Source organism: Bubalus bubalis, chromosome 17, assembly GCF_019923935.1.
Source record: "Bubalus bubalis isolate 160015118507 breed Murrah chromosome 17, NDDB_SH_1, whole genome shotgun sequence".
NCBI lineage: Eukaryota > Metazoa > Chordata > Mammalia > Artiodactyla > Bovidae > Bubalus > Bubalus bubalis.
This window is the reverse complement of record NC_059173.1, coordinates 62963079-62990311: the sequence shown is the minus strand read 5'-3', so window position 1 is coordinate 62990311 and position 27233 is coordinate 62963079. Positions and strand designations below refer to the sequence as shown.

At 40.6% G+C, this 27233-nt stretch overlaps 1 long non-coding RNA gene across 1 annotated transcript in view; it reads left to right on the top strand.

The window, feature by feature from the left end:
• LOC123330008 overlaps positions 1–27233 on the top strand; it is a 117330-nt gene that overhangs the window by 36357 nt on the left and 53740 nt on the right. The window contains exon 2 of the long non-coding RNA XR_006545686.1: positions 26416–26469. This is a non-coding gene — a long non-coding RNA (uncharacterized LOC123330008). The remainder of the gene's footprint in view (positions 1–26415; positions 26470–27233) is intronic.

Below are 27233 nucleotides of genomic sequence, written 5' to 3'. Positions count from 1 at the left end.
CAAAGAACAGGGACTTAACCTCTCAGATATTAAGGTATGCCACAAGCTGCAATAATTTGAGGCAATGTGGTATAGGTATAAAAATAAACAGACTGATCAATGGAACAAAGCAGAGTGCTTGAAGTAAGCTAATATTTATATATTATTTGCTATACTAATATAAAGTTGACACCAAAATATGTGAGAAAAGATGAAATAAGGCTTATTTAATAGATGATCTGGGAAAATTAGTTTACATGGAGAAAGTCAAAGTGAAAAACAAAGATTTATGGGCTTCCAAGTGGCTCAGTGGTAAAGAATCCACCTGCCAGGGCAGGAGACAAGGGTTTGATCGCTGATTCGGAGGATCCCACATGCCACAGATCAACTTGGCCTGTGTGCCGCAGCTATTGAGCCTGTGCTCGAGAGCCCAGGAGCTGCAACGGCTGAGCCCATGTACTGAAGCCTGGTGTACAATAGAGCCCATCCTCTGCAACAAGAGAAGCCACTGCAGTGAGAGAAGCCTGAGCACTGCAACTAGAGGTTAGCCCCCGCTTGTGGCAACTACAGGAAAGCCCACACTGCAACAAACACCCAGCACAGCCAAAAACAACCAAATAAAGAAAAGCAAAGATGTATTTCAATGGACTAAAGATTTGAGTATGAAACTTAAAATGATAAAGCAAATAGGAGAAAGTATAGGTGAATGTCTTGCTGATTGGGGGTAAAATATGTATATATATAAATATGTATATAAACATATATCAATATTTCTGTATATATATGTATTTGTAAAGTTGGATAATGCCAAGTTTTTAAGAAAATATAGACAAAGAGATGTTAAGCCTAAACTGATGGAAAAGTGGTTTTACTATATTTAGTGAAATTATAAATTTTATATCTTAATCTTATTACAATAGGAATATTCCAAAGAAATTCTTGACAGGTAAAAGCAAGCAGTTTGCTAGTGGGATTTGGCAATGCTTTGTGTATTTATCACTAGTGGTACACTCATGGTATCACTAGTGGTTTCACTGCTGCTGCTGCTGCTACTGCTGCTAAGTCGCTTCAGTCGTGTCCGACTCTGTGCGACCCCAGAGACGGCAACCCACCAGGCTCCCCCGTCCCTGGGATTCTTCAGGCAAGAACACTGGAGTGGGTTGCCATTTCCTTCTCCAATGCAGGAAAGTGAAAATTAAAAGTGAAGTCACTCAGTTGTTTCACTAGTGGGACATACAATGAAATGTTATAAAGCAGTTAGAAACAATGCATTAGACATACCTGGGCCAATGTGGGTAGCCTTAAAAATCATAATGTTGCATGAAAACACTTTAAAAAGCAGAATGAGATCAGTAGCTAATTACTGATGATAGGTACAAACAGCTAATACTATTTATAACCAGCTTAAATATGTATATATAATGAATTTGTATATGAATACATATACAAACACATAGCAAAAATGCTATATATTTACATATACCAGAATATGTATTGAAAATATTGGATTGGTTATATATGGAATGAAAAGAATGGAATTAAGGATAAAGTAGAAAATAAAATAAAACTAGAAAGGCACCTTGCTTAGAAGAATGTGATAGGGTGCTATATACTGGGGTAAATAATTAATAATCCTGTAACTCAGATCAATGACAAGAACAAAAATATATGGAAAAAGTGATAGATCTATAAATGCCCTCATTTTCAATTCTGGAAACTGAGACCCTGAGAGATTAAGGTCCCTACCCAGGTACAATTGCTAGTTAGTGGCCATACCAAGGCAAACCCAGGTATATAGACCACGTCACCCCTTGTATCCCCTTACATAAATTTAAAGATTTTATGCAAATATGAAACCTGTCAGGACTCCAATGCACTATAAAATGTTGCTGTTCAGTCACTTAGTCCTTTCTGACTCCTTGTGATCCCATGGACTGCAGCACACCAGGCTTCCCTGACCTTCACCATCTCCCAGAGTTTGCTCAAACTCATGTTGTCCACTGAGTTGCTGACGCCATCCAACCACCTATTCCTCTATTGCATGTTTTTCCAAATCAACTTCAGTTCAGTCGCTCAGTAATGTCCGACTCTTGTGACTCAAAGAATCGCAGCACGCCAGGCCTCCCTGTCCAGCACCAACTCCCAGAGTTTACTCATACTCATGTCCATCGAGTCGGTGATGCCATCCAGCCATCTCATCCTCTGTCGTCCCCTTCTCCTCCTGCCCCCAATCCCTCCTAGCATCAGGGTCTTTTCCAATGAGTCAACTCTTTGCATAAGGTGTCCAAAGTATTGGAGTTTCAGCTTTAGCCTCAGTCCTTCCAATGAACACCCAGGACTGATCTCCTTTAGAATGGACTGGTTGGATCTACTTGCAGTCCAAAGGACTCTCAAGAGTCTTCTCCAACACCATAGTTTAAAAGCATCAATTGTTCGGCGCTCAGCTTTCTTCACAGGCCAACTCTCACATCCATACATGACCACTAGAAAAACCATAGCCTTGACTAGACTTTGTTGGCAAAGTAATGTCTCTGCTTTTCAATATGCTATCTAGGTTGGTCATAACTTTCCTTCCAAGGAGTAAACGTCTTTTAATTTCATGGCTGCAGTCACCATCTGCAGTGATTTTGGAGCCCAGAAAAATAAAGTCTGACACTGTTTCCACTGTTTCCCCATCTATTTCCCATGAAGTGATGGGACCTGATGCCATTATCTTCGTTTTATGAATGTTGATCTTTAAGACAAGTTTTTCACTCTCCTCTTTCACTTTCATCAAGAGGTTTTTTAGTTCCTCTTCATTTTCTTCCATAAGGGTGGTGTCATCTGCATCTCTGAGGTTATTGATATTCCTCCCAGCAATCTTGATTCCAGCTTGTGCTTCTTCCAGGCCAGTGTTTCTCATGATGTACCCTGCATTTAAGTTAAATAAACAGGGTGACAATATACAGCCTTGACATACTCCTTTTTCTATTTGGAACCAGTCTGTTGTTCATGTCCAGTTCTAACTGTTGCTTCCAGACCTGCATATAGGTTTCTCAAGAGGCAGGTCAGGTGGTCTGGTATGCCTATCTCTTTCAGAATTTTCCACAGTTTATTGTGATCCACACAGTCAAAGGCTTTGGCATAGTCAATAAAGCAGAAATAGATGCTTTTCTGGAACTCTCGTGCTTTTTCCATGATCCAGCAGATGTTGGCAATTTCAACTCTGGTTCCTCTGCCTTTTCTAACCCAGCTTGGACATCTGGAAGTTCACAGTTCATGTATTGCTGAAGTCTGGCTTGGAGAATTTTGAGCATTACTTTACTAGCGTGTGAGTTGAGTGCAATTGTGCAGTAGTTTGAGCATTCTTTGGCATTGCCTTTCTTTGAGATTGGCATGAAAACTGACCTTTTCTAGTCCTGTGGCCACTGCTGAGTTTTCCAAACTTGCTGGCATATTGAGTGCGGCAATTTCACAGCATCATCTTTTAGGATTTGAAAAAGCTCAACTGAAATTCCATCCCCTCCACTAGCTTTGTTCGTAGTGATGTTTTCTAAGGCCCCCTTGACTTCACATTCCAGGATGTTCGGCTCTAGGTGAGTGATCACACCATCGTGATTATCCGGGTCGTGAAGATCTTTTTTGTACAGTTCTTCTGTGTATTCTTGCCACCTCTTCTTAATATCTTCTGCTTCTATCCTTTATCGAGCCCATCTTTGCAAGAAATGTTCCCTTGGTATCTCTAATTTTCTTGAAGAGATCTCTAGTCTTTCCCCTTCTGTTGTTTTCCTCTATTTCTTTGCATTGATCACTGAGTAAGGCTTTCTTATCTCTTCTTGCTATTCTTTGGAACTCTGCATTCAGATGCTTATGTTTCCTTTTCTCCGTTGCTTTTCACTTCTCTTCTTTTCACAGCTATTTGTAAGGCCTCCTCAGACAGCCATTTTGCTTTTTTGCATTTCTTTTTCTTGGGGATGGTCTTGATATCTGTCTCCTCTACAGTGTCACGAACCTCCATCCATAGTTCATCAGGCACTCTATCTATCAGATCTAGTCCCTTAAATCTATTTCTCACTTCCATTGTATAATCATAAGGGATTTGATTTAGGTCATACCTGAATGGTCTAGTGCTTTTCCCTACGTTCTTCAATTTAACTCTGAATTTGGCAATGAGTTCATGATCTGAGCCACAGTCAGCTCCCAGTCTTGTTTTTGCTGACTGTATAGAGCTTCTCCATCTTTGGCTGCAAAGAATATAATCAATCTGATTTCGGTGTTGAGCATCTGGTGATGTCCATGTGTAGAGTCTTCTCTTGTGTTGTTGGAAGAGGGTGTTTGTTATGACCAGTGCATTTTCTTGGCAAAACTCTATTAGTCTTTGCCCTGCTTCATTCCATATTCTAAGGCCAAATTTGCCTGTTACTACAGGTGTTTCTTGACTTCCTACTTTTGCATTCCAGTCCCCTATAATGAGAAGGACATCTTCTTTGGGTGTTAGTTCTAAAAGGTCTTGTAGGTCTTCATAGAACCGTTCAACTTCAGCTTCTTCAGCATTACTGGTTGGGGCATAGACTTGGATTACTGTGATATTGAATGGTTTGCCTTGGAAATGAACAGAGATCATTCTGTCGTTTTTGAGATTGCATCTAAGTACTGCATTTCAGCCTCTTTTGTTGACCATGATGGCCGCTCCATTTCTTCTGAGGGATTCCTGCCCGCAGTAGTAGATATAATGGTCATCTGAGTTAAATTCACCCGTTTCAGTCCATTTCATTTCGCTGATTCCTAGAGTGTCGACATTCACTCTTGCCATCTCTTGTTTGACCACTTCCAATTTGCCTTGATTCAAGGACCTGACATTCCAGGTTCCTATGCAATATTGCTCTTTACAACATTGGACCTTGCTTCTATCACCAGTCAAATCCACAACTGGGTATTGTTTTTGCTTTGGCCCCATCCCTTCATTCTTTCTGGAGTTATTTCTCCACTGATCTCCAGTAGCATATTGGGCACTTACCGACCTGGGGAGTTCCTCTTTCAGTATCCTATCATTTTGCCTTTTCATACTGTTTATGGGGTTCTCGAGGCAAGAATACTAAAGTGGTTTGCCATTCCCTTCTCCAGTGGACCACATTCTGCCAGACCTCTCCACCATGACCTGCCCATATTGGGTGGCCCCACACAGCATGGCTTAGTTTCATCAAGTTAGACAAGGCTGTGGTCCATGTGATTAGATTGGCTAGTATTCTGTGATTATGGTTTCAGTGTGTCTGCCTTCTGATGCCCTCTCGCAACACCTACCATCTTACTTGGGTTTCTCTTACCTTGGACGTGGGGTATCTCTTCATGGCTGCTCCAGCAAAGCGCAGCCTCTGCTCCTTACCTTTGGCCAGGGGTATCTCCTCAGGGCCGCCCCTCCTGACCTTAAACGTGGAATAGCTCCTCTAGAGCTATCCTGTGCACACGCAGCTGCCACTCCTTGGACATGGGGTAGCTCCTCTCAGCCGCTCCTGTGCCGTCACAGCCTGGCGCTCTCGGTCGCCGCCCCTGACCTTGGGCGAGGGATAGCTCCTCTCAGCCATGCTTCTGCATGGTCCCTTGCAGCCGGCACGTTTCTGCCTTCTAGGAGGGTTGAATCTTGTTGACTGAGGCCCTTTGTTTTCCTGAGTAGGGTTTGGATATGGTATGTTTGATAGTCAGGAGCTGAGAGAGAAGTTAAATCTCACAACAGGGCGATAAATTGGGAGATGAGTTCTTGGAACAAGGAATAATGATTTTAATCAGAAAGCTAGCAGACTGAGAAGTTGGCAGACTAGCCTCTCAAAAAACCAATTTAGTATATAGTATAGGTTTGAAGTAGTAGATGTCTTGGATTTTGGTCCACCAACGTCCTTTCCTTTTGGGGAAAGGTCCATGTTTTTTGGCAGGGCTGCCAATGTACTGAACCCTTCACCACCACCACCAAGATGGGCACTTGATCCAAACTAACTTAATTATACTTTCTCACACGGAGTTGAATCTTGAGCAGCACAGAGATACTGATTTGAGTGATGGCCCCAACCAAAGGAGAGAGCCCTGAATTCCTGCTCTTCAGATGGCAGAAGCAGATGTTCCTGCCTTTCTCAAAGTCTGCTGGTTTAGCTCTTTCTTGTACTGTGTGGGCCACCTGGCTTCCCTCCTAAAGATTGTGTTGCTCAAATTAATCTGTGTTGTTTTCTGTTAGCCTGTCTAAATAATATGCTAATTATAATAAACTCTAAACAAGCAGTAAGCAGACATTTTTCATGGTGCTTTGAAATGTGAATGGTCTATGGAGGGGGTTGATCTGGATGGCCTATATTTCTTAAAACAGATTTCCATGAAAGTATGTTTTGTTTTGTTTTTTAATAAAAACTTTTTATCCTGTAGCAAACAGAGAAATTCAAGTCCATTCCACTGATCAGTTATTCCCAATGAGACATTTCAGTGTCTTAATACTTGGAGGCTCTTTCAGTATGCTGAGTGTTAGGAGAGCTAGAATTACTTGAATATAAACCTCTCTGACATTATTTTCTCTTTGTTCTCTCCCTTCATTACCATCCCTTCCACCTCCCTCCTCATTGAAATGAAAATATAAATCACAACAGCTTGGTGGTGGTATGTAGACAGGACCTGCAATATTTATTGGATGACTGTATACTTCCTTGGGAATTTTTAAAAATGCAATCTTTTTTCCCACTATTGAATCACTGCCCATGTAGAGTCTGGTATAGAATTAATAAAGAAATGAATAAACATATTAAGTAAAATACTGTCATAGCTACATAGAACATAAATCATAACAGCTCAAATGCATATGCTGCTTACGTTCCATGGGACTCAAAATATTTCACATATGATCTCGCTTAGTTTATAACATCCCTGTGAGATAGGTAGATAACCTGTGATATGTAGTACCTTTACCCTGCATATCTAGAACATTCTGTGCACACTTCCTTATTCCTCCTCCTCAGATTCTTATGAGGTAAGGAAGATAAGGACCAACTCCCTTGCTTTTAAGTGATGAAAATGGATAACTCAACAGGAACAATGATTTGCCTCCTGTCAAACTGCAGTTTGGCCACAGATGTAGATACTGCAGGACCTAAAGCATGTCCATTCAAACTAGTGAGAAGATAGTGAGATCAAAAGGAATGACGAGTGAGACAGAAGTAGGGAGGAAAGGAATGGTCACCTCAGCCTGGCAGCCACCATGGTTTCAGAGGACAGAATAGCTGCTGTTCCTTCTGACATCATTTTCACTCCACACTGAAAGCACAATGGTAGGAAATATAGCAGTCCAGGGGCAAGGCAAGGGGTGATGTCTAAGTTCATTTCCATTACGTCATACATGCTTCAGTCGTCACGTCACTTCTGGACCTCATTTTTCCAGTGTTTAGTTTCACATGGAATATCATCCTCTGAAATTCATGATTTCTGATGGGAATTTGGAAAGAAAAGGACAGAATTGGTGGGGAGAAACTGAGCCACGTTTCTTCTAGCTTGTGGCCCATTCAAGTCAAAGTGATCTGAGATTGATGGCAAAGGAAGAGAGAAATCAAAATATGTTTTCTTTCGCTTTGATAACAAATTTGAAGTTAAGTGATGTCTCCTAGTGTAGGTGAACCACTCATTTCAAGTGTCCAGGAACTTTTTCTCCCTGCTTCCTCTGCTTCTTTGCAATCAACTCCATTGTGCCCTATCCATTTAGACCTTACTCTGCATTACATTTTTGGCAATAGGAAGAGTATATGTTTAAGCGTTTTTAGAGTCATTTTTCTTAATATCTGAGGACGTGGAAAAAATAGTAAACAAACAAGAAATAAACATTACTGCTCCAAGTAAGAGCTTAAACTGGGCTTCCCTGATGGTTCATTGGTAAAGAATTCACCCACCAATGCAAGGAATGCAGGTTCAATCCTTGGGCTGGGAAGATCCCCTGGAGAAAGAAATGGCAACACGCTCCAACATTCTTGCCTGGACTCAGTTATTACATACATATATTCTTTTTCATATTATTTTCCATTATGACCTATTCAATATTCAATAAGATATTGAATACAGTTTCCTGTGTATTACAGTAGGACCTTGTTGTTATCCATCATATATATAATAGTTTACATCTGCTAGTCACAGACTCTCAATCCTCCCCTCCATTTACCCTCTTACTTGGCAACCACACCTCCATTCTCTATATCTGTCTATGTTTGTTTTGCAGATATGTTCATATGTGTTATATTTTGGATTCCACACATAAATGATATCATACCATATTTATCTTTCTCTTTCTGACTTACCGAGCTTAATAATAATATCACTCTCTAGGTCCATTCATGTTACTGCAAAAGGCATTATTTCACTCTTTTTTATGACTGGGTAATATTCTATTGTGTGTGAATGTGTAATAATATCATATCATAATTTTGTGCTTGATATGTGGGTGTGTATACATAAACACACACACACATGTTGACATATATATGCATGTATATATCACATCTTTATCCATTCATCTGTCAAGGACATTACGTTGTTTCCATGTCTTGGTTATTGTGAGTAGTGCTACTATGAACATAGGAGTACAAGTATTTTTTTGAATTATGGTTTTGTCTGAGTATATGCTCAGGAGTGGTATTACTGAATCATATGGCAACTCTTTATAGTTTTTTGAGGAACCTCCATACCATTTTCCATAGTAGCCATACCACTTTACATTCCTACCAACAGTATAAGAGGGTTCTCTTTTCTCTGCACCTTCTCTAGCATTTATTATTTGTAGACATTTTAATGATGACCATACTGACTGGTGGAGAAGGAAATGGCAACCCACTCCAGTATTCTTGCCTAGAGAATCCCATGGACAGAGGAGCCTGGTGGGCTACAGTCCATGGGGTCGTAAAGAGTCAGACACGACTGAAGCAACTGAGCACAGCACAGCACATACTGACTGGTGTGAGTTGGCAGCTCATTATTGTTTTGATTTGCATTTCTACATATTTTCATATGCCCACTAGCTGTTTGTATGTCTTCTTTGGAGAAATGTCTTATTTACATCTTCTGCTCATTTTTTGATTGCTTTCTTCTGATACTGAATTGTATGAGCTCCCTGTATATTTAGGGAATCAATCCCTTGCCAGTCTGCATCATTTGCAATTTTTTCTCCCAGCCTGTAGGTTGTCTTTTTGTCTTATTTATGATTTCCTTCACCTTGCAAAAGCTTATAAGTTTGGTTAGGTCCCATTTGCTTATTTTTATTGCTTTGGGAGATTGACATAAGAAAACATTGGTATGATTTATGTCAGACAATGTTTCTCCTAGGAGCTTTATGGTGTCTTGTCTTTAAGTGTTGAAGCCATTTGAGTTTAATTTGGGGTCTGATATGTGGGTGTGTCCTAGCTTCACTGATTTACATGTGGTTGTCCGCCATTCCTAACATCACTTGCGGAAGAGATTCTTTTTCTCATTGTATATTCTTGCCTCCTTTGCTGAAGATTTAATTTTCCATAGGTATATGGGTTTCTTTCTGGGCTCTCTATCCATTCATCCTTTTTATGCCTATTTTTGTGCCAATACCACACATTTGATTCCTGTAGCTTTGTAGTACTGCCTAAAGTCTGGGAAATTTATGCCTCTTCCTTTGTTCTTTTTCCTCAGAATTGCCTTGGCAATTTGGGGTCTTTCATGCTTTTATATAAATTTTTGGATTATATACTCTAGTCCTGTGAAAAATGTCATGCAAATTTGAATAGGTAATGCATGATATCTGCAGATTTCTCTGGGTAGTATGGCCATTTTAAAAATACTAATTCTTCTAAGAGCATGAAATATCTTTCCATTTCTTTGAATCATCTTCAGTTTCATTTATGAATGTTTTATTTTTCTCAGCATATAAGTCTCACCTCTTTGGTAAGGTTTATTCCTGAGTATTTTGTCTTTTCTAATGTAATTTTTAAAGGGGTCTTGTGTTTGCATTCATTTTCTGATATTTCCTTGTCAGTGTAAAGAAATGCAACCCATTTCTATATACAACCTCTTCCCTACCGATTTGAATACCTTTTATTTCTTTGTCTTGTCTGATTTTTGTGACTAAGACTTTTAGCACTATGTTAAATAGAAGTCACGAGAGTGGTAATTCTTGTCTTGTTTCCGATTTCAGTGGCAAGGCTTTCAGCTTTACACTGTTGAGTATTATATTGACTGTGCATTTGTCATAAGTAGCTTTTATTATGTTGAGATACATTCCCTCTATACCCACTTTTTAAATAGTTTTTATCATGAACAGATGTTGAATCTTCAGTTCAGTTCAGTTGCTCAGTCGTGTCCAACTGTTTGCGACCCCATGAATCGCAGCACACCAGGCCTCCCTGTCCATCACCAACTCCCGGAGTTCACTCAGACTCACATCCATCGAGTCAGTGATGCCATCCAGCCATCTCATCCTCTGTCTTCCCCTTCTCCTCCTGCCCCCAATCCCTCCCAGCATCAGAGTCTTTTCCAATGAGTCAGCTCTTCGCATGAGGTGGCCAAAGTACTGGAGTTTCAGCTTTAGCATCATTCCTTCCAAAGAAATCCCAGAGCTGATCTTATCAAATGCTATTAAGGTGATTGTATCTTTTCTTTTGTTCATGTGGTGTATCACACTGATTGATTTGCATATGTTGAAATATCCATGTGACCCTGGGTGAATCCAACTTGGTCATGGTGTATGACCTTTTTAATGTGTTGTTGGATTCAGTTTGCTAATATTGAGAATTATTGTATCTATATTCATCAAAGATATTGGCCTGTAATTTTCTTTTTTGGAAGTGTTTTTGATTTTGGTATTGAGGTGAAAATGTCTTTGGAGATGTTTCCTCCTCTTTAGCCTTTGGGAAGAGTTTGAGAAGGATCAGTTTAAGTTCTTCTTCTTTCTACGTCTGTAGAATTTCCTGGAATGCCCTCTGGTCCTGGGCTTTTGTCTGTGTGGAGTTATATTTTAAATTACAGATTGTATTTCACTTCCAGTGACTGGTCTGTTCAAGTTACCTGTTTACTTTTGATTCAGTTTTGATGGGCCATATGTTTCTAGAAACTTGTCCATCTTTCCTTGGTTATCAAATTTGTTGCCATATAATTGTTCACAGTATTCTCTTCTGTTCATTTTGCATTTCTATAGTGTCAGTTGTGATTTCTTCTCCTTCATTTTTTATTTTATTTATTTGTGTTTTCTCTCGTTTCTTTTGAAGAGCCTGGCCAGAGCTTTCTCAATTTTGTTTACCCTATCAAATAACCAGCTCTTAGTTTTATTGATTTTTTTCAATTGATTTTTAAAATATCTATTTCCTCTCTGATCTTTATTATCTCCTTCCTTCTGCTGATTTTAAATTTTGGTTGTTATTTTACTAATTCTTTTATGTGGTGGGTTAGATTATTTATTTGAGATTTTCCTTATTTCTTAAAGAAGGCCTGTTTTGCTATGAACTTCCCTCTAAGAACTGCTTTTGCTGCCTCCCATAGATTTAATATGGTGCGTTTTCATTGTCATTTGCCTCAAGGTATTTTTAAATTTCTTCTTTGATTCACCATTGACCCATTGGCTTTTTTAGTAGCATGTTGTTTAGTCTCCATGTAATTGTTGTTGGTTTGTTTTTTTTTTTTAATTTCTTTTTCTGTGCTTGATCTCTAATTTCATAACCTTGTGGTCAGAAAAGATGCTTGAAATAATTATTATACTCTTAAATTTTTGAGGGTTGTTTTGTGCCCTGTATATGGTCAGTCCTAGAGAATATTTCATGTACAATTGAAAAAATGTATATTCTACTTTTTTGCCATGTAATGTCCTGAAAATATAAAGTAAGTCTAGCTGTACTATTGTATCATTTAGGATCTCTGTTGCCTTATTGATTTTCTGTTTTAAAGATCTGTCCACTGATGTTAGTGGATTGTTAAAGTCTCCTACTATTATTGTGTTCCTACCAGTTTCTCCTTTTATATCTGTTAGTATTTATTTTATGTATTTGAGCACTCCTATATTGGGAACATATATGTTGATGTGTGCAATATCCTTTCCTTGTATTGACCCTTCTCTAATTCTTTACAGCCTTTATTTAGAACTCCATTTTGTCTTATATGAGTATTGTGATCCCTGCTTTCTTATCATTTATGTTTGCATGAAACATCTTTTTCCATCCCCTCACTTTCAATCTATATGTACCTTTTGCCCTAAAGTGGATCTCTTATAGGCAGCATATTGTAGGCTCTTTTTCTTTTATCTAACCTGCCACTATGTGTCTTTTGATTGGAGTATTTAGTCCATTGACATTTAAGGAAATTATTGTTAGATATGTATTTATTTCCATTTCAAACCTTTTTTTCCCCCTTTGATTTTATATTTCTTCTTTGTTCTTTTCTTTTTCTTTTTCCTTTTGTGGTTTGAAGGTTTTCTTTTGTATTATGCTTATGTTCTCTTGTTTTTGGTTTTTGTGAATCTATTGTATATTTTTGGTTTGTGGTTAACCTATTTTTCAAGTGTAGTAACACCTTCCTATATCTTCTTGCCTTAGACTGGTAGTCATATAGGCTCAAACACATTCTAGGGGGAAAAAAACTACATTTTCTTACTCTTTTCACCCACATTTTATTATTTTATATTTTACATTTTCATGTTCATCCTCTTGCTGCTCATTGTGGTTATCATCACTTTCACATGTTTATTTTTTATATTTTTTTTGATCTGTGTACTGGCATATTTAAGTGATTTACTTTCCAGTTGTGATTTTCTATTTGCTAGAGTATTACTCTTTTTCTCTCTAGAGAAGACTTTTCAATAGTTACCTTAGAATAGACTTGTTGCTGCTGCTGCTGCTAAGTTGCTTCAGTCATGTCCAACTCTGTGCAACCCCATAGATGGCAGCCCACCAGGTTCCCCCGCCCCTGGGATTCTCCAGGCAAGAACACTGGAGTGGGTTGCCACTTCCTTTTTTTTTTTTTTTTTTTTTTTGCCACTTCCTTCTCCAATGCATGAAAATGAAAAGTGAAAGGGACACACTCAGTCATGTCCTACTCTTCACGACCCCATGGACTGCAGCCTGCCAGGCTCCTCCATCCATGGGATTTTCCAGGCAAGAGTACTGGAGTAGGTTGCCATTGCCTTCTCCGTAGAATAGGCTTAGTAGTGCTGTATTCTTTTAGCTTTTGCTTTCCTGAAAAACTCTTTATCTTTCCTTCTATTTTAAATTGTAATCTTGCTGGATAGAATATCTCAGATTATAGGCTTTTCTCTTTCAGGACTCTGAATATATCTTGTCACTCCCTTATGGCCTGCAATCTTTCTGTAGAGAAATCAGCTGATAACCTTATGGTGGTTCCCTCATAATTAATTCTTTGCTTTTCTCTTTCTGCCTTTATTGCCATTTTTATTATTAAATGTCTTGGTGTAGGTATATTTGAGTTTATCTATTTGGGATGCTCTGTTCTTCCTGTACCTGGATATCATTTTCCTTCCTTAATTGGGAACTTTTCAGTCAAAATTTCTTCAATTATATTTTCAATCCCCTTATTTCTTTCTTCTCCTACTGGAATCCCTGTTATGCATAGCTTGGCACACTTTATATTATCCCATAGGTTTCTTATATTGTTTTCTCTCTCTTTTTTTTTTTTTTTTTTTTTGGTTTGGTATTGTATCTGCTGTTCTGATTGGGTGATTTCCATTATTCTGTCTTTCAGATCACTTATTCATTCTTCTGCATTATTCATCCTGCTATTCATTGCCTTTAGTTCAGCTTTCATCTCTGCAAATGAATTTTCTAATTTTTCTTGGGTCCTCTCTACAGTTTCTAGCTCTTTTTAAGAGTAATTTGCATTTCTGTTGATAGTCTTTCTTAATTTCAGTATTTTCATTATCTCCTTTTTAAAGTGGTGTCTATTAGACTGAGTAGGTCTGTTTCATTGTTCGCTTGTTCAGGGGAATTTTCTTGATCTTTTAATTGGGAATCGTTCCTCTGCTTCTTCATTTTACTTTTATTTCTCTTGCTCTATGAGTTTAGGAGAAACAATTATCTACTGTGGTCTTGGAGGGCTATCTTTATGTGGGAACATCCCCATATAGCCCGTGTGGGTTTAATATTTTTGGCACAAAGGCTGTTTTTAGTATGGATGCCTGTCACCTCTCTTCTCAGCGTATGCTGGCCATGTCCCCCTTGATAGGAGGTGTAACTGGTATTGTGGTGGCCAGAGCCTGCACTGAAATGAGCAGGGCTTCTTTGCTGGTTGGTTCTCACAGTCCTGTCAGGGACAAGGTCTGTTCCCTAGCCCTTGAGATCCATTTTTGTGCTGTGTTTCTGATCTGTGGTGTGAAATTGGTGGGATTGGAGCTCTTCCACTGGGAGAAGAGCCACTGAGCATTTCTCTGTCAGAGCTGTTCACCATTGACTGTACTGTTTTGTCACCTATCACCTGTTGTGTGGGCTCACAAACTACACTGTTGTTTGCACTGCCCTTGACCCTGTCTCAACCTTAGGAATGCTGATAATCAGCCCTGGTATCCCTCAGGCATTGTTTTCACAAAGTCATCAGTGCAAATCCACAGAAGTCAGGTCCTGTAGTAGTTGCACGCCCGGACCTGCTCTGGGAGCTTTGGAGGTGGCTCAGCGCAGCCCCAACATGCACACACTTACAAAGCTGACAGCTGCTATGGCCACACTGGTCCTAACTGCAAAAGTATCCATTGTCCATTAAGAGGTCCTGAAGGCACTAAATTTACAAAGCCTGCCCCAGGAGGAACCTGCCAAAGTGGCAGCTAGGATTATCCTCCCAAAGCTAGTGGATCAGATCAGTCGCTCAGTCGTGTCCAACTCTTTGCGACCCCATGAATCGCAGCACGCCAAGCTTCCCTGTCCATCACCAACTCCCGGAGTTCACTCAGACTGACGTCCATAGAGTCAGTGATGCCATCCAGCCATCTCATCCTCTGTCGTCCCCTTCTCCTCTTGCCCCCAATCCCTCCCAGCATCAGAGTCTTTTCCAATGAGTCAACTCTTCACATGAGGTGGCCAAAGTACTGGAGTTTCAGCTTTAGCATCATTCCTTCCAAAGAAATCCCAGGGCTGATCTCCTTCACAATGGACTGGTTGGATCTCCTTGCAGTCCAAGGGACTCTCAAGAGTCTTCTCCAACACCACAGTTCAAAAGCATCAATTCTTCGGCGCTCAGCTTTCTTCACAGGCCAACTCTCACATGACCACAGGAAAAATCATAGCTTTGACTAGACGAACCTTTGTTGGCAAAGTAATGTCTCTGCTTTTGAATATGCTATCTAGGTTGGTCATAACTTTCCTTCCCAGAAGTAAGCGTCTTTTAATTTCATGGCTGCAGTCACCATCTGCAGTGATTTTGGAGCCCAAAAAAATAAAGTCTGACACTGTTTCCCCATCTATTCACATGAAGTGATGGGACCAGATGCCATGATCTTCGTTTTCTGAATGTTGAGCTCTAAGCCTACTTTTTCACTCTCCACTTTCACTTTCATCAAGAGCCGTTTTAGTTCCTCTTCACTTTCTGCCATAAGCGTGGTGTCATCTGCATATCTGAGGTTATTGATATTTCTCCCAGCGATCTTGATTCCAGCTTGTGTTTCTTCCAGTCCAGTATTTCTCATGATGTACTCTGCATATAAGTTAAATAAACAGGGTGACAATATACAGCCTTGATGAACTCCTTTTCCTATTTGGGACCAGTCTGTTGTTCCATGTCCAGTTCTAACTGTTGCTTCCTGACCTGCATACAGATTTCTCAAGAGGCAGATCATGTGGTCTGATATTCCCATCTCTTTCAGAATTTTCCACAGTTTATTGTGATCCACACAGTCAAAGGCTTTGGCATAGTCAATAAAGCAGAAATAGATGTTTTTCTGGAACTCTCTTGCTTTTTCCATGATCCAGTGGATGTTGGCAATTTGATCTCTGGTTCCTCTGCCTTTTCTAAAACCAGTTTGAACATCAGGAAGTTCACGGTTCACATATTGCTGAAGCCTGGCTTGGAGAATTTTGAGCATTACTTTGCTAGCGTGTGAGATGAGTGCAATTGTGCAGTAGTTTGAGCATTCTTTGGCATTGCCTTTCTTTGGGATTGGAATGAAAACTGACTTTTCCAGTCCTGTGGCCACTGCTGAGTTTTTCCAAAGTTGCTGGCACATTGAGTGCAGCACTTTCACAGCATCGTCTTTCAGGATTTGAATAGCTCAACTGGAATTCCATCACTTCCACTAGCTTTGTTCGTACTGATGCTTTCTAAGGCCCACTTGACTTCACATTCCAGGATGTCTGGCTCTAGGTGAGTGATCACACCATCGTGATTATCTGGGTCATGAAGATCTTTTTTGTACAGTTCTTCTGTGTATTCTTGCCATCTCTTCTTAATATCTTCTGCTTCTGTTAGGTCCATACCATTTCTGTCCTTTATCGAGCCCATCTTTGCATGAAATGTTCCTTTGGTATCTCTGATTTTCTTGAAGAGATCTCTAGTCTTTCCCATTCTGTTGTTTTCCTCTATTTCTTTGCATTGATCACTGAAGAAGGCTTTCTTATCTCTTCTTGCTATTCTTTGGAACTCTGCATTCAGATGCTTATATCTTTCCTTTTCTCCTTTGCTTTTTGCTTCTCTTCTTTTCACAGCTATTTGTAAGGCCTCCCCAGCCATCCATTTTGCTTTTTTGCATTTCTTTTCCATGGAGATGGTCTTGATCCCTGTCTGCTGTACAATGTCACGAACCTCATTCCATAGTTCATCAGGCACTCTATCTATCAGATCTAGGCCCTTAAATCTATTTCTCACTTCCACTGTATAATCATAAGGGATTTGACTTAGGTCATACCTGAATAGTCTAGTGGTTTTCCCTACTTTCTTCAATTTAACTCTGAATTTGGCAATAAGGAGTTCATGGTCTGAGCCACAGTCAGCTCCTGGTCTTGTTTTTGCTGTTGGCTGCAAATAGTATAATCAATCTGATTTTGGTGTTGAGCATCTGGTGATGTCCATGTATATAGAGTCTTCTCTTGTGTTGTTGGAAGAGGGTGTTTGTTATGACCAGTGCATTTTCTTGGCAAAACTCTATTAGTCTTTGCCCTGCTTCATTCCATATTCCAAGGCCAAATTTGCCTGTTACTACAGGTGTTTCTTGACTTCCTACTTTTGCATTCCAGTCCCCTATAATGAGAAGGACATCTTCTTTGGGTGTTAGTTCTAAAAGGTCTTGTAGGTCTTCATAGAACCATTCAACTTCAGCTTCTTCAGCATTACTGGTTGGGGCATAGACTTGGATTACTGTGATATTGAATGGTTTGCCTTGGAAACGAAAAGAGATCATTCTGTCGTTTTTGAGATTGCATCTAAGTACTGCATTTCGGCCTCTTTTGTTGACCATGATGGCCACTCCATTTCTTCTGAGGGATTCCTGCCCGCAGTAGTAGATATAATGGTCATCTGAGTTAAATTCACCCATTCCAGTCCATTTCATTTCGCTGATTCCTAGAGTGTCGACATTCACTCTTGCCATCTCTTGTTTGACCACTTCCAATTTGCCTTGATTCAAGGACCTGACATTCCAGGTTCCTATGCAATATTGCTCTTTACAGCATCGGACCTTGCTTCTATCACCAGTCATATCCACAGCTGGGTATTGTTTTTGCTTTGGCCCCATCCCTTCATTCTTTCTGGAGTTATTTCTCCACTGATCTCCAGTAGCATATTGGGCACCTACTGACCTGGGGAGTTTCTATTTCAGTATCCTATCATTTTGCCTTTTCATACTGTTTATGGGGTTCTCAAGGCAAGAAGACTGAAGTGGTTTGCCATTCCCTTCTCCAGCGGACCACATTCTGTCAGATCTCTCCGCCATGACCCGCCCGTCTTGTGTTGCCCCACAGGCATGGCTTAGTTTCATTGAGTTAGACGAGGCTGTGATCCTAGTGTGATTAGATTGACTAGTTTTCTGTGAGTATGGTTTCAGTGTGTTTGCCCTCTGATGCCCTCTTGCAACACCTACCGTCTTACTTGGGTTTCTCTTACCTTGGGCGTGGGGTATCTCTTCACGGCTGCTCCAGCAAAGTGCAGCCATTGCTCCTTACCTTGGACGAGGGGTATCTCCTCACCGCTGCCCTCCTGATCTTCAACGTGGGATAGCTCCTCTAGGCCCTCCTGCGCCCGCACATCCACGGCTCCTTGGAACTGGAGTTAGTCCTCCAGCCACCGCCCATGGCCTCGGGCGTGGGGTTGCTCCTCCCGGCCGCAGCCCTTGGCCTCGGGCATGAGGGCGTGGGGTAGCGCCTCCCTGCGGGAGCCCCTGACCTCAGACGCGGGGTAACTCCTCTCGTCACCGCCCCTGACCTCGGACGCTGGGTATCTCCTATCGGCCGCCCCCTCTGACCTCGGACACGGGGTAGCTCCTCTCGGCTGTTCTGCGCCGGCACAGTCTGGTACTCGGCGGCTGCGACGGGCGCGCTGAAGCGCAGGTGAGAGGAGCCACCCCACGTCCAAGGTCAAGCTGGTGGAGGCAGGGGCCAATTCACAGAGCAAAGACTGTAATGGTGGCGTCACCCCTCCCTTTAGGTGCTCTAAATGATGGAGCTTTGCTTCTATGGTGGGCCCAGGGCTTCTTTGACAAACACCTCCGGTTGCTGCAGTACCACATTCCAGTCTCTTCAACTGTCTCCTTACAGCCAGCAGCAGTCCTCTCCTTGAGTCTGTCCTCTGAACCCTGAGTTCCGTCACCAAGCCCCTACCCACACCAGCAGTTGCACATCTCAGGCTGGAGGAACCAGGTGCTGGCACGGACTCTCTGCGCAGATCTTTCTCTGTTCTGCCCGTCACAAAGAGTTGTTGTGCTCTCCTCTGATCCTGTGATACTTCTTTTCTGTCCTGCCTGATCTTCACACCAGTGAGGGGGCTTTCCAGGCTGTAAACTTTTCTTCTTTTTCAGCTCCCTTTCAGGGGCACAGGTCTCATCCTGCTTCCACTTTCATTTTTTTCCTATTGTCCCATCAAGTTACAGAGAGACCTTTCCTGTCCTTTCAGGTATGTGAGGTCTTCTGCTGATATTCTGTACATGTTCTGTGAGAATTTTTCTTTTTGAAGATGTATCTTTGATGTATTTATGGGAGGAGGTGAGTTTCCTGTCCTGCTATTCTGCCATCTTGGTTGGATCCCCTCTATGGGCTGTTTTTAAAAATCAAATCCACTTTCCAAAGACAAAGATTCAGTTTCCACTTGCAGCCAAGATGGACTAACAGAGACTGGATTACCCTCTCACCTTCAGTTTGAGGCATCTTCCTCTCTCAGTCCCCTACAAGAGAAGGCAGGGGGTAAACTCTGACCTGGGTTGCCTATTATCTGTGGTTTGTCAACACTATAATGAAATATTTAAATCTACAAGAAGTAGTAGTTATGATCTTAAGATCTCTGTCATATTTTCTTCCATCAAAATCTGAATCTTTTCAGAGGACAATGGAGCTTAGAATATCACTCTTTGCAAAAGCAAAGCAAGCGTATGTTTCAAACTACTTTTCTTAATCTTCCCAGCAGTTACTGCAAACCATGAAGGAACTTTTGTACCAACTTCTCATACTCTCAATAAAGAAAAACTAATGACATAGAGATTTTTGTGAAGTGTTTTTGAGCTAAAAAACATCATCATATGCTTTTATATGGTTTCTTTATCCTTGGACCAAAAAAAAAAAAAATCTTTGCCAAACTAAGATGAGAAAAGTGACTCCCCATAACAAAAGCAAAACAAATTTCATGTGGATCTGTAAAAAAAAAAAAAAACCCTGCTTAATGAGAAAAATAGTCATTTGTCAAATGTGATGTGGAAGCTACCTTGGTGAATCAGGTACCTATTTCTACTATCGAAGAATGTCATGTGGAATAGTTTGTTCTAGGATCAGAAAAGAGCCTCTCCAAACAACAAATAGAGCAATAAAGAACATTTTCTTTGGCCAGCTAGCATGTCTCTAAATGCATTTCCACCTGGTTTTATCTATAAAAAAGGGTGGACATTTTTAACTCAGCAACCAACCCGCTGTAAGTAGTTACATAAAACCTTGTTGGTATGGACTTTTGAATCAAGAACTACAGTGAAATTAAAGGAATGTAGAAGTTGTAATATCTTCAAACAAATTAGGTTTTGACTACATAAAGCATATTGTTTTTGCTTCGCTGAGATCACTGCATATCACTTCTATCATTTCTTACCCCCTACTCAGCCCTCACAGCCTACCCCTACCTATTTTGACTTCAATGGCCAGTGCCACAGACTCTCCTTCAGGGTCTGTCCTCAGGCTACTGAAAGCACTGCTTTGCCAAATAAAGTAGAAGAAAGTTCTGGGAGTGTACTCCCCTGTCTTCCTCCACCTTCACTGTGTGAAATGTGTCAGTCACTCCGGCTTGTCTGACTCTGCAACCCCGTGGGCTGTAGCCTGTGATGCTCCTCTGTCCATTGTATATACCCAGGGAAGTGGGTAGGCAGTCCCTTCTCCAGGGGATCTTCCCAACCCAACGATGAAATCTAGGTCTCCTGCACTGCAGGCAGATTCTTTGCTATCTGAACCCACTAGAGAAGCCCATAGCACTAAGCAAATGTCTAGTTGATACCAAACTAGACAGTCCAAGTTTTTTGCCTAGGATAAGGCACTCAGAGTATTCAAAATGCCCCAGATCTGTCCTTTGGGTTCAAGGTGAGGCCAAGAAGGACCCTGCCTGAACCCCCACCCTTGCTTGGCCTGCCTCCTTCCCTGCCCTGTCTCTCTACTTTCTCCTGGAAGTACCTCCTTCATAAATCACCTGGCCCCAAATCTTCATCTCTGAGGCTGTTTCTGGAAAAACTAAGCTAAGGTAATAGCTCAAACCACTAATAAAACCATGCCATCTGCATTCCTTACCAATCTATAATGAGTCATCTATGTACATGCAATGCTCAAAAACAGAATTATTATGAATTGGTTTATATTAACCAACTAAAATTTCACATAATCTGTTAATCACCTTCATAAACCTCTCCCTCAAAGAGAATCTAAAACTAAACATCATCCTAGTGAATGTGAATATAAATGGAAAGTTAGAAGAGTACAAATAAGATGTAAAATAATATTTAGGTTTGCAGCAGTTTTGAAACTTCTTCACTGAAAAAAAATTAAGTCAAATTCCTTTCAAGTGATGTATTTTTTAAATAGTCTACAAATTATTTCATTAGGTCCCTTGAAAGACATTTGGCTCCTTTCAAATGAATATAGCAGTTGATCACCTAATAGGATTTAATTTTGATAGAGGACACACTATGAAAAGAGAGAAAAAGTCATGATAAATAGGAGTAGTTTTGAAAATTAGTAGTAAATGTTTTTTGACCCACTTCCAACTCATTAAAATCTTTCTGAATCCAACCTAAATCCTTGCCTCGGAACCTTAATAGCCTTTAGTCAGAAAATTGAATTAACTTTTGAATTTAACTTGTAAAGGTCAAAAGGAACATACTTCTAATGACCAAGGAAATTAAATATGTGCTAGTTCATCTTCTATTGTTTAATACCTAATATATCATTTATCTTAAAATGAGAGGAAGATCCTTTTTTGTGCAAAATAATGCCCATTTTTAACTAGAAAAATGTGGCTATATTCCTTTTGGGTTAATTCTATCTCCTTTCTTTGAAAACCAGAGAAATATTCATATCTAATATAGGTTATTGTTTGAAATATAGGTTATCTTATATACAAGCAAGAGAAAATTGGAGAACAGTAGCAGTAATCTCCCTTAAGGTAAATCCAAAATATAAATCCCTTCATTCATTCCACAAACATTAGGTACCTAATATGTATCAAAGACATATATGGTCCCTTTGTTCATGGAATTTTGTCTGAAAGGGTTTTTTCCTCAGTTTTTTATCCTATTTGACTTCTTTTCAGTCAAAAATTGACACTGTTGCTCAATCCATTCCTCTTGGAAGGATCTTCTCCCTAATGTTAATATCTAGAGAGAAACGAGACCTCTGAAATAGTCATCCCTCCTGATGCCCTCCCATTTTTACTAGTCTCCTTCTGCATCTTTCTTTTGTTCATCTCTAAGTGTTGACTTTCCCCACAAGTCAGTTCATGTCTGGCTGTTTACTTAGCTTCATCCAGGCCCCACAAGCTGCTGACACCACACAGCCATTTCCAGGCTATATTAGTCTATGCTCTAGAGGTGTATTCTCAACTGTCCCCTGCTCCCCCTGGATAACCCAGAAACCTCAGACTCCAGGTATCCTCTTTCTTCTCACCAAAAAGTATGCAAAGGAAAAAAATTCCCCTTCCCTATCTTCCTAAGCCCATAAAATTCAACCCATTCATGACAAAACCTAGCTGCCTTAAATCAGAAAATCTCTTATCTGGACTACTTAATATAGTATTTACCTGGTCTTTTGTTCTCTAATCTCTCCTTTCCACCTTTCTGCAAAGTCAAAAATTGTGTGGTGCAACCTAAATTATCAATTATAAGTCAGATACGAACCATGTCAATCTTCACTTTAAAATCCTTGCACTCCCTTGTTAAGTCACAGCATAAAATCCAAACTCCTCAATACAGTACACACCTTCTTACCCATGCCTCTGTTGATGGAAATGTAGGTTGCTTCCGTGTCTTGGCTATTGTAAACGCTACTACGATGAACATTAGAGTGAATGTATCTTTTTGAATTACAGTTTTATCTGAGTCTGTGATCAGTAGTGGGATTGCTGGGCCATAAGGTAGCTCTCGTATTAGTTTTTCACGGAACTTTCATACTATTCAACAACTACACTCCAATAAGAAATGTTAAAAATAATAAATAAATACAGTGCAGAGTGCTTTCCAACCTCATTCACTCTGGCTTGTAAGATTCCATCCGTCTCTCTCACCCATTATTACTGAGATCACAGGTGTGGTCAAGCCTGTGTTTTCGTCCATATAGCTCTCTCTTCCTGCCCTGCTGCCCCACACCACCTTGTACTTGACTCATCCATATAACTGAGAGCATCTTAAAAATAGGCACTGATTTCTATTCATTTTTGTACCTTCAGAACCTAGCTGAGTACTAGGATTCTCATGGATATTCAATTGACATTGAATTCAAAATGATCTACAATGTGGTTTTCACTCTCCTTTTCTGTCTCATCTCCAACTTTTCATCCAATTCACCCAATTTTCTAGTCATATAGACTATTCATCATGACTGAACAAGGCATGCTCTTTCATACTCTAAGCTCTGTTAAAAGCCTATTCATCCTCCAAGAATTAACTCAGTTATAGACTAATCTTCTACATTCTAGATGCATATTTTGCTTTGTGATGTGAGGGTTTCCACATCTTTTCTCTTCAGACATACGCAGGTAGAATTAATTATCATCCTTTTCAATAGCTAATTATTCATAAAACTTACCAAATTAAATCATATATATATATATATATATATATATATATATATATATATATATATATATATCTTGATCTCACCTATTGAATCATAAGATATTTATCTTGTCTCATTTGTGTCTCCAGCACCAAGAATATTGCCTGGGAAATTAAATTGAAAAACAGATTAGTTGGGGCATTAGATTCTCAAACACATAGTTCATTAGTTTGGCTGACATTAGAATTTCGTGGGGAACTTTTAAAAATACCAGTGACCCTGTCCCATCTCCAAATAGTCTTGCTTAATTGGTCTGGGAGAGATAGAGCACCAGTATTAACGGCAGTGTTCCATGGCTGATTGACAGGGAATGTTGGCAGGGAATGGGAGTGGGCAGCCCTAGAGACATGAGAAAGGGTCAAATTATAGAGCATAAATGCCAGCTCAAGGCAATTAAGGACTGACTTGCTCTGGGACCACATCATCCCTCATCGTGGACTCTCCAATTGGTCGAGAATCTTGGGAGACTGAATGAATGTGAGTTTTCCATGATCAGTTCTACAGTGTCCTGAGGACCACTTACCTTTTTTAGTCAATAGACACAATAGTAAAAAGCACTCTCTCCCATCCTCTCTCTCTCTCTCTCTCTCTCTCACAACTCACTTGCTGCAAACTCAAACAAGTATTTCCTGTCTGCTTATGGGAGCATTGGCTTTTGTCTCCATGGGGTATTTTGAGCACTAACCTGGGCTCTCAATCCTCTTTCCTGACATTAGCTCCTTCACCAACACAGCAGTCACTTGATGACCCTCACTTACAGCCTCAGACCTGCAGCAGCTTCTGAGTCATTTTGACAAGGGCGACAATAATTGCAACAGCTTCAGCCTAGCACTTAGCAGGCTATGGCATCCTGCCGCAAGACCAGCAGCCAAAACATTAAGTTCTAGGGACACGCCCCCAAGACTGCCTCAGCATCACTTATGACTCACACCCCCCCACCAGGCTATCCTATCTGATAGTACCCCATTTGCCCTAGGAAGGACAGATCGATCTCATGGGACCCCTGATCCTGCCTTGTTCCTCTGACTACTCAAGTCACTACCCTGCAGACCCCATGCTACAGTCCATCAGCTTCAAACTCGCCCTTCTCTTCTCGGCTTTGTGATGCTGAGACTAGGACTCTGCAGCCTGCATTTCTGTTTTGCTGGCTGGCTCTGTTGCTGCTGCTGCTGCGTCACTTCAGTCGTGTCCGACTCTGTGCGACCTCATAGACGGCAGCCCACCAGGCTCCCTCGTCCCTGGGATTCTCCAGGCAAGAACACTGGAGTGGGTTGCCATTTCCTTCTCCAATGCATGAAAGTGAAAAGTGAAAGTGAAGTCGCTCAGTCGTGTCCGACCCTCAGCGATCCCATGGACTGCAGCCTACCAGGCTCCTCCATCCATGGGATTCTCCAGCCAAGAGTACTGGAGTGGGGTGCCATTGCCTTCTCCGGCTGGCTCTGTTAGACTCTTCCAATAGGGCTGCTGGAGGAGACTACAGGCCTGGAGAAAGGGAGAGAGTCTCCTGCTTCCTGCTCACTCTCCATGGGCTTTCTGTTCCTGACAGCATTGATCAACCATGCCTCTGCTTCACCCTGGCAGTTAATCCCAATTAATAGCAAATCTAGTTTGCAGGTTGTTTTTTTTTTTTCCCCCAATTTTATATGCCCGCTCAGAGATACCAGCAGCAGCTTGTGTTTTCTCTTTAGAAATTCAGGTCCCAGATCCACAGGGTCCCTCCTCTGACCATCCAAAAACCAGCCCCCTCCTCCAAGCTTTAAGTTGTAACAACTCCGACTCCTCCCTTTACGTTCCCAACCTCTCTCAGCCTCAGGGTTGATGGCTGCTCCCTGCAATTGTTACCTTGGAGATAACTTCAGGTTGTCTTTTAGCCTTGTCAATTCTTCAATCATTAATTAACAATTCTTTATGTTAAATTCTCACTGTCGGGGTGGGGGGAACAATGTGATTCCTTCTTTCGATTGCACCCTCTTATTACAGGCCTGGCTCAAACAGGCATATTTGCCTGAATTATGTCTCAGCTAGTTCTGTGCCTTGAAGCGCTCAGCTGTCATTGGAATCTGCCTCTGTAACATGAACAAAAATGTCTGAATTGTAATATTTGATCTGCCACTGATGTAGTATAGTCATATATTGTGGACTATTTGACTTGAATTTTATTTTCAAAATAATGATATTATCAGCTTATATTTTTAAGGAATAACAAATATAGCAAATAGACTATTAGCTCTTATATAGAACATGTCCATGTATCTTCAAATTTTCCAATACTGTCACCAACAGAAGTACCTGGCTTCCTTTCCAGTGCCATCATTTGCATCTGGGATCAAATGGAAAAGTGTGAAGCACACAAAATGTGGATGCCAAAGTGAGCTAAGCTCCCTCTCCAGCTAATCAACTCACTCTTATACCATGTTTTTAATAGAGCACATGATGTAAAACTCTCAGAATGTCTTAACTTGCCATTGATTTTTAGATTCATTCAAAGGCAGTTGAATTTTCAAAGATAAACATAAAATCATCTACTCAATGAACATGAATTTGAGCAAACTCCAGGAGATAGTGAAGGACAGAGGAGCCTCGCATGCTGCAGTTCATGGGATCACAAAGTCATACACAATTAAGTAACTGAACAAGGACAAAAAGTCTATTAGCACTGCTATAAGACTTCCCTGGTGGCTCAGACGGTAAAGCGTCTGTCTACAGTGTGGCAGACCTGGGTTCAATCCCTGGGTCGGTGCGTTCCCTGCAGAAGGAAATGGCAACACACTCCAGTACTCTTGCCTAGAAAATCCCATGGATGCAGGAGCCTGGTGTCCATGGGGTCGCAAAGAGTTGGACACGACTGAGCGACTTCACTTTCACTTTCACTTTCACTTTAATGCATGATAATCACTGTATGTACAGTATCTTAATACTGTACATACAGTATTTTATTTAGTCTTTACAAAAATTCTAGAAATAAGTCATATTATTATGTCTCTTATTATAGATGAGAAAACTGGGACACCAACAGGAAAAGTAACCTGCTGATCGCAAAGAACTTGTAAGTAAAAGAAGTGGGATTCTGACTATAGAGCCCACATCCATTGGCCATCGTTAATGTGTTAGCTCTACATACACACTTTGCTTGTGAATGCACCTCTTATGATATAGACTACACATTGTTTTTACCAATGGGATGGATAATTGTTTGCTTTTACAATGCTTAAGGAATTATAATCATTATATAATCCTTTCAAAATCTTTTATGATTTTGGATTGTAAGCCTACTTTATTGTATATTACAGTTCCCAGCTTATGAAAGTTCACTAGCAAATTGTGGCTTTTTAATGTAATGTATTTCCCAGGAGGAATTAAGTTTCCTGGGCCAGTCCACAAAACATGTGGAATTGCTCATCACATTTTTAGCAGTGAAATTAAGTAGAAAACAACAGAGTTGGCTTTTTCTTTTAAAATTATAAAATATATTTTAAAAATAATGAGCCCTGTTGAAATGCTATGGAACTCAGCAGGGCTGTAGGAAGGCCAGGTATCTTCTGTGGGGGTGCAGGGGGATATAGGACATACACGTGAAATGGGAGAGGATAGAAGTTATTCTGACCACAAAGCCCCCAAGAGGGAAAATAGCCATGCCATTATTCCCTACCTGCCTGTCTACCCACCCTACCATTAACATAGAGTATGTTCTTCCATAAGGAAAAAGGAGGTAAATTGGGGGTCATAAGCCTATCAGATAAATTTATCAGAGAGCCATATCACCATCCAGCCATATAAAGAGAAGGGCATCAAAGTCAAGCTTAAAAGGAA